At 39.2% G+C, this 8686-nt stretch overlaps 1 non-coding gene across 1 annotated transcript; it reads left to right on the top strand.

Moving 5' to 3' along the window:
* The first annotated feature begins 4340 nt into the window (after positions 1–4340).
* LOC114222286 (U6 spliceosomal RNA) lies at positions 4341–4447 on the top strand. The gene has a single exon (XR_003611898.1). It is a non-coding gene; the product is annotated as a U6 spliceosomal RNA (small nuclear RNA).
* Positions 4448–8686: the final 4239 nt, after the last annotated feature.

An 8686-nucleotide genomic window follows, 5' to 3' on the forward strand; every position in this document is an offset into this window, starting at 1 on the left:
AGAGCGAGAGAGAGAGCGCGCCTTGGGCTTCCGGAAGAGGTGGAAGACCAGCTGGAGTAAGGCACGGAGGTGGGAAAGCACAGGGGCTGCCGGCGGGACACCAAGTAACTGAACAAAAGGAAGTGAGCCAGTGTGAGCAAAAGCCTGGAAGGAAGCACCTCTGAAGTTGAGATTATGAGTAATTTTATTTCCTTCTTTGTTACATCCTATATCCTCCAACTCTTGAGAGTGATTTTTTTTTTCCAATCAGAAATGAAATAGGGGCACCCGGGTGGCTCAGTTGGTTGAGGGTCAGACTCTAGGTTTCAGCTCAGGTCATGATCTTGGACCTGCGTTGGGCTCTGCACTCAGCAGGGAGTCTAGTCGGCTGGGGATTCTCTCTCTTCCTCTCTGTCCCTCCTCACGGTCACACGCTTGCTCTTTCTCTAAAATAAATAGGGGCGCCTGGGTGGCTCAGTCATTGAGCGTCTGCTTTCAGCTCAGGTCATGGTCCCAGGGTCCTGGGATCGAGCCCCGCATCGGGCTCCCTGCTCCGCGGGGAGCCTGCTTCTCCCTCTCCCACTCCCCCTGCTTGTGTTCCCTCTCTCGCTGTGTCTCTCTCTGTCAAATAAAAAAATAAAATCTTAAAAGAAAAATTCTACTAGTCTTGGTTCCTCTTTCTTTCTGTGTCTCCCCCTTCCCACTCGCTGGGCGTCAGTCCATTGAGTCACATCATTAAATCCATTAACTCATTTATAAAATAAATATGCACTGATAATCCACGGGGTCTTCCATTATTTTTAAGGCATTCTTTATTCATATATTTTTTAAAAAGTTTTATTGAGGTATAATTAACATACAATGAATTACTTATATACAAGGTGTACACTTGGTAAGTCTTGACATACATGCTCATATGAAATAATCACAACCAAATCAAATCAATGGACCAATCTATCACCCCCAAAAGTTTCTTTGTGCCTCCTTGTGATCCCTTTCCCGACGATCATGCCTCTGTCCCCAAGCAAACATGAATCTGCTTTCTGTCATTACAGATTAGTTTGCATTTTCTAGTTTTATAGAAATATAATCACACATCATAAATTTTGTATGTGTTGCAAAGTAGAGATTCAAGTTGATAATTTTTTTGTAAAGATTTTATTTATTTGACAGAGAGACAAGGAGAGAGGGAACACAAGCAGGGGGAGCGGGAGAGGGAGAAGCAGGCTCCCCGCGGAGCAGGGAGCCTGATGCGGGGCTCGATCCCAGGACCCCGGGATCAGGACCTGAGCCGAAGGCAGACGCTTAACGACTGAGCCACCCAGGCGCCCCTCATGTTGATAACTTTTGCATACAGATATCCAATTGTTCCAGCACCATTTGCTGAAAAGGCTGTCCTATTCTTAGTTTGCTTAGTATTTTTATCATGAAAGGATGTTGAGTTTTTGTCAGATGCTTTTCTGCCTCTATTGAGATGATCCTGTGGTTTTCCTTTGCCCTATAAATGTGCTGACACTGATTTTCCTAGGAATCCACCCTTGCATTCCCAAGATAAATCCCCCTTGGTTACAGTGTCTAATCATTTTTAATGGGCCATTGGATGTGATTTACAGGTATTTTGTTGAGATTTGTATCTATATTCATAAGAAATATTGGTCTAGAGTTTTCTTTCTTTATTTTTTAAAGATTTTATTTATTTATTTGAGAGAGAGAGAGAGAGAAACAGCATGAGAGGGGAAAGGGTCAGAGGGAGAAGCAGGCTCCCCGCGGAGCCAGGAGCCCGATGCGGGACTTGATCCCGGGACTCCGGGATCATGACCTGAGCCGAAGGCAGTCGCTTAACCAACTGAGCCACCCAGGCACCTGGTCTAGAGTTTTCTTATGGAACTTTCTTTGGCTTTGGTATCAAAATAATGCTGGCCTTATAGAATGTGTTAGAAAGGGTTCCCCTCCTCTTCTGTTTTTGGAAAAGTCTGAGAAATATTGGTGTTAATTCTCCTTTCGATGTTTGGTAGACATTAACAGTAAAGCCATCTGATCCTGGACTTTTCTTTGTTAGGATGTGTTTTAATTTATTAAGATTTGTTTTGTGGCCTAACATATGATCTGTCCTGGAGAATGTTCGGTGTATACTTGAGAACAGTGTATATTGTTTCTTTGGAAGGAGTGTTCTGTATCTGTTTTAGGGCTAGTTGGTTTCTAGTGTTTTTTAAGTACTCTATTTTCTTATTGAACTTCTGTATAGGATATTCTGTCCATTATTGAAAGTAGGGTACTGATGTCTCCAACTCTTCTTGTAGATGTGTCTATTTCTCCCTTCATTTCTGGCATTGTTTGCGTCATACAGCTCCTTCATGAACTGACCCTTTTATCAATATATAATGTCCTCCCCTTTGTCTCTTGTAACAGTTTTTGATTCAACATCTGTTTTGTCTAGGGGCTCCTGGCTGGCTCAGTCAGTAGAGCATGTGACTCTTGATCTCGGGGTCATGAGTTCGAGCCCCATGTTGGGTGTAGAGGTTACTTAAATAAATCCTTAAAAATAAATAAATAAAATAAAATCTATGTTGTCTAGTATTAGCAGAGCCACCCTGGCTGTCTTGGTTACTCTTCTCGGAGAATATATTTTTCCATCCTTTCACTTTCAGCTTATTTGTGTCTTTGGGTCTAAACTGAGTCTCTTGGGATGCCTGGGTGGCTCAGTCAGTTGGGCATCTGCCTTTAGCTCAGGTCATGATCCCGGGGTCCTGGGATCGAGTCCCACATCGGGGTCTCTGCTCAGCGGGAAGCCTGCTTCTCCCTCTGCCCGCCACTCCCCCTGCTTGTGCACTCTCTCTCTCTCTGTTTCTCTGACAAATAAATAAAGTCTTAAATTAAATAAATAAAGTGAGTCTCTTATAAGCAATAGATACTTGGATTTTTTAAAAAATATTTTTGACCATTTTAAAGTGTACAGTTTAGTGACAGTAAGTACATTATTGTGTAACCATCACCACCATCCATCTCCAGAACGTTTTTCATCTCCCCAAACTGAAACTCCATACCCATTAAATAATAATTCTCCATTTCCCCTTACCCCATCAGCGCCCGGCAACCACCATTCTATTTTCTGTCTCTATGAATTTATTACTAGGATATGTAAAGTACTAAGTGCCTCATATAAGTGAAATCATAAGCATCTATCTGTCCTTTGTAACCATTTTTTTCACATAGCATAATGTCCTCAAGGTTCAGACATGTTGTAGATATGTGAAAATTTCACTCTTTTTTAAGGACAAGTAATATTCCATTGTATTGTATGTACCATATTTTGTTTTTCCGTTTATCTGTCAGTGCTTGGGTGCTTCCATCTTTTGCCTAATGTGAATAACGCTGCTATGAACACGAATGTACAAATATCTGGCCAAATCCCTGCTTTCAATTCCTTTGCATATATCCTTGTGTAGAATTGCTGGATCATATGGTAATTCTATTTTTAATTTTTTGAGGAACCGCTATACTGTTTTCTACAGTGACTGTACCTTTTATATTCTCACCAACAGTACACAAGAGTTCCAATTTTTTCTACCTCCTCACCAATATTTGCTTATTTTATGTTTTGTTGTGTTCTAAGTAACACCCATCCTAATGTGTAGGAAGTGGTATCTTGTGGTTTTGATTTGCATCTCCCCAATTAGTGATGTTGAGCATCTTTTCATGTACATACTGGCTATTTGTTATGTTCTTTGGAGAAATGTCTATTCAATTCCAGTTAGATCACTTGTATTTATTTATTTTCAGTTAGGTTTTTAAATCCATTCTGCCAATCTGTCTTCTTTTGTGTGTAGTAAAATATACATGAAATTTACCATTAAGTATACAATTCAGTGGTATTAAGTACATTCATAATATTGTACAATCATCACCAAGCTCTGTTTTTTTGTTGGTGAGCTTAATCCATTTACATTTAAAGTCATTACTGGGGCACCTGGCTGGCTCAGTCAGTAGAGTATGCGACTCTTGATCTCCAGGTCTTGAGTTCAAGCCCCATGTTGGGCATAGAGATTACTTAAAAAAATAAAAATAATAAAAAATAAAGTGATTACTGATATTAAAGGGTTTACTTTTGCAAGTGTTCTTTTCTAGATGTCATCTTCTTTGTTCCTCAATCTTCCAATACTGCCTTCTTTCATGTTTGATTTTTTTTTCCTAGTGTACCATTTTGATTTCCTCTTCATTTCCTTTTCTGTATATTTTCTACTTGTTTTCTTAATGGTTACCATAAGGATTACAATTAACATCCTAAGATTAATAGCTAATTTTTCATAAGACCCCATGAAGGCCAGAAACAAATAGGATGATATGTTTAAAGTACAGATAGGGTGCTCACTTCAGCAGCACATATATGAAAATTGGAACAATACAGAGAAGATTAGCCTGGCCCCTGCACGAGGATGACATACAAATTCATGAAGCATTCCATATTTTTCAAGCTACGCTTACAAAAATATTAACTAAAATGGGGACGCCTGGGTGGCTCAGTCATTAAGCATCTGTCTTTGGCTCAGGTCATGATCCCGGGGTCCTGGGATCAAGCCCTGTGTCAGGTCCCTGCCCTGCGGGAAGCCTGCTTCTCCCCTCTCCCACTCCCCCTGCTTGTGTTCCCTTTCTCGCTGTCTCTCTCTGTGTCAAGTAAATAAATAAAATCTTTTTTAAAAAAAATTAAAGTACTGACAGAAAAGGGAAAAAAAAACTGTCAACCAAGAATTCTATATCCAGAAAAACTATCCTTCAAAATTAAGAAGTTCCCAGATAAACAAAAACTAATGGGATTTGTTGCTAGTAGACCTGCCCTACAAGAAATGTTAGAGGGAGTCCATCAGAGTGAAACAAAAGGGCACTAGAGGATAACTCAAAGCCACATAAAGAAATAAAGATCACTGGTAAAGGTAACTACACAGTAAAAATTTTAAAAAGTAGTATTGTTTTATTTTTGGTATATAACTCTTCTTTTTTGTTTCTTATACGATTTAAAAGATGCACAAAACAATAATCATAAATCTATGTTCACATGTATAAAGATGAATTTGTAACAATACCAACATAAAGGGGGTATGGAATTGGATAGGAGGCAGTAATGTATGCTACTAAAACTAAGATGGTATCAATTCAACCTAGATTCTTATAAATATAAATATAAAAGTGCACTTAGGTAATTTGTGTTTTTCCTGTGTTCTCCATTTCAACTAAGTTGTTGAATTTATTGGCATAAAGTTGTCTCTGATCTCCCCTTATTATTCTTCTATTATCTGTAAAAATCTGTTGTGATGTCACCTCTCTCATTCCTGATATTGGTGATTTGTAGTTTTTTTTCCTGATCATTCAGGTTTATCTCTTTTGTTGATCTTAAGCAGCTTTTGGTTTCGTTGATTCTTCTTTATTTTTCTGTTTTCTATTTCAAAGATTTTTGCATTGATCTTTGTTATTTTCTTCTGCATACTTTGGTTTCAGGTGGAAGCTGAGGTCATTGACATGAACTTTTTTTTTTAAAGGCAGTTAGCCATAAATTTCTCTAATAGAGGTGCCCCACAAATTCTATGTTGTGTTTTCATTTTCATCAGTTCAAAATACATCCTAATTATTATTTTTAAAATATTTTTTTAAATTTTATTTTTAAGTAATCTCTACACCCAACATGGGGCTCGAACTTACAACCCTGAGATCAAGAGTCACGTGCTCTACCTACTGAGCCAGCCAGGCATCCCCCTAATTATTTTTTGATCTAGAGGTGTGTTATTCATTTTCCAAATATTTGAGGCTTTTCCAAGGATCTTTCTGTTACTGGTTTATTTTTTCTTCCTCTTTTTTTGAGAGAGAGAGAGACTGATGGGGGGGTAGGGGCAGAGGGAGAGAGAGAATCTTAAGCAGACTCCACACTCAGCACAAGCCCAATGCAGGGTTCCATCTCATGACCCTGAGATCATAACCTGAGCTGAAATCAAAAGTCAGACGCTTCGGGCTCCTGGGTGGCTCAGATGGTTAAGCGTCTGCCTTCGGCTCAGGTCATGATCCCAGGGTCCTGGGATTGAGTCCCGCATCGGGCTCCCTGCTTCTTGGGAGCCTGCTTCTCCCTCTGCTTCTCTCTCTCTCTCTCTCTCTCTCTCTCCCCCTCTGTCTCTCATGAATAAATAAATAAAATCTTTAAAAAAAAAAAAGTCAGACGCTTAACCGACTGAGCCACCCAGGCACTCCAGAATCTTACAATAATATATTTCCATTTCTTATCTAGCCTTTACACTATTGACATAATACATTTTACTTTTACATGTGTTAACTTGAATCCTTTTAAACTTGAGACTTGTTTTATGGCCCAGAATATGGTCTATTTTGGTAAATGTTCTCAGTGCACAAACCCGTAATACATTATCATTTTTTTAACAATTATTTTTTTAAAAGATGTAACTAATAAGAAAAAAAAGTATATACTTAGGTAGTTACCATTGCCAGAGCTCTTCATTCCTTTGGGATTGAAGGATAGGTCCATATCTTTACTTGGTACCATTTTCTTTTTGCCTGAAGAAATTCCTCTAACATTTTTGTAGTGCAGGTCTGCTAGTGATGAATTCTTCCAGTTTTTATATATCTGAAGATGTCTTTATTTCACCTTTGTTTTTGAAAGATATTTTTTATGAAGTTTTCATTTGAATTCTAGTAAACATACAGCATTATGTTAGTTTCAGGTGTACAATATAGTGATTCAACACTTCCATACATCATCCAGTTCGCATCACGACAAGTGCTCTCCTTAATCCCCAGCACCTGTTTCACCCATCCGCCTGCCTACCTCCCCTCTGATATACAACCTGTTTGTTCTCTATAGTTAAGAGTCTGTGTCTTGCTTTCTCTCTCTCTGTGTCTCTTTTTTTCCTTTGTCCATTTTTTGTTTGTTTGTTTCTCAAATTCCACATGAGTGAAACATTGTATTTGTCTTTCTCTGACTTAACTTTGCTTAGCATTATACTCTCTAACTCCATCCATGTTGTTGCAAATGGCAAGATTTCATCCTTTTTAATGGCTGAAAAATACTCCATTGTATATTTATAACACATCTTCTTTATCCATTCATCTATCAGTGGACCCTTAGGCTGCTTCCATAATTTGGCTATTGTATGTTTTTGAAAGATATTTTTGCCTAATGTTCTACATTGGGAGGTTTTCTTTAAATGCTTTAAAGATATTGTTTCACTGTCTTCTTACAGGTTGTTTGGGGTGAAAATCTGATGTCATTCTTAACTTTGTTCCTCTGTACCTTACATCTTTTAAGATTTCCTCTTTATTACTCATTTTAAGCAATTTGATTATAATGTGCCTTCATATAGTTTTTTTTTTTTTCATGTTTCTTGTGCTTGGGGCTTATCATTTTCCTGGATCTGTGGGTTTATAGTCTTCATTACATTTGGAAACCTTTCAGTCATTATTTCTTCAAATATTTTGTCCCCTCTTTTTTTTCTTCTGAGTCTCTAATTACCCATATATTAGACCATTTGATATTGTCCCACAATTCACTGGTGCTCTTGTAATTTTTTTTTAGATTCTTTTTTGTCCTTTCATTTTGGATAACTTCTATTCTAATGCCTTCATGTTCACATATCTTTTTTTCTGCAGTATCTAATCTGCCATTAATCTCATCCGATGTATTTTTCATCTTGGACATTGTAGATTTCATGTCAGAAATTCAATTTGAGGCTTTTTTATACCTTCCTTGTCTTTCAACTTTTTTAGCATAAGGAATACAATTTTAACAGTTTTAATGTCCTCCTTAGGCCCTCCATCTTTCAGTTCTGGGTCAGTTTCAGTTGATTAGAGACCGTTTTCCTGCCTCTTTACATATCTAAGTATTTATGGGCCCATTTTTTTAATGGGTGCCACACATTATGAATGTTTTCTTATTGAGGGCTGGATAGCTGCATTCCTATAAATCTTGAGCTTTGTTCTGTAATGAATTTACATTACTTGTCAACAATTTGATCTTCTTAAGTGTTGCTTTTATGATTTGTTAGGTAGGTCCAGAGCAGGGGGACACAAAGATGAGCAAGGCATTAGTGAAAGTGCATACATAAGCCTAGGCACGAACCATAACCACAGGGTAAGGGTACAGTCAAAACTTGATCAGGGTGGCAGAGTGCAACATCAGCTCTGCCCTGTGTCTCCCCTTCCTGAGGCTGCAGCAGCACGAAGAGAGCAGGGAGGGCTGGAGTATTCCCTGGCTAGGCCTCGGGTACCCTCTTGGGATCTGAAGCCTTATCCCAGGAGCAAACCAGCTTCCAACACAGACATGGAACAGAGGCTGGCACAGGGCTGTCCAGGAAGAGGGCCCACCTGTCGTTCCCTTCTTCTTCACCCTCGCTGATCACACCAAGGCCCTGGGAAGTCATCACACTGCTCAGGGCCTCAGCTTACTCATTTTTAAATTGGGGTCACCCCACATGACCTGCCTAGCTCAGAATGGTGTTCTGTCCTGGGAGTAAGGGAGGTAAAAACATGCTGAGTTTCTGACCCTGAGACCCCAGTCCTGTCTACACACTGGCTTAGCCAGTTGACCACTAAGCCCACTCCTACAGGGCCCTCAAGATATGTGGTCAGAAGCTGTGAGGTTGAGGACAGAGGTTGGATGTGTGGGCAGCCAAGGCGATCTGGATTCTAAAACCTATCATTTGATCCTAACCTC

The sequence above is a fragment of the Eumetopias jubatus genome, unplaced genomic scaffold (assembly GCF_037043125.1).
Source record: "Eumetopias jubatus isolate StellerSeaLion01/CBP00866 unplaced genomic scaffold, mEumJub1_p1.0 scaffold_6, whole genome shotgun sequence".
In the NCBI taxonomy this organism is placed as follows: Eukaryota; Metazoa; Chordata; class Mammalia; order Carnivora; family Otariidae; genus Eumetopias; species Eumetopias jubatus.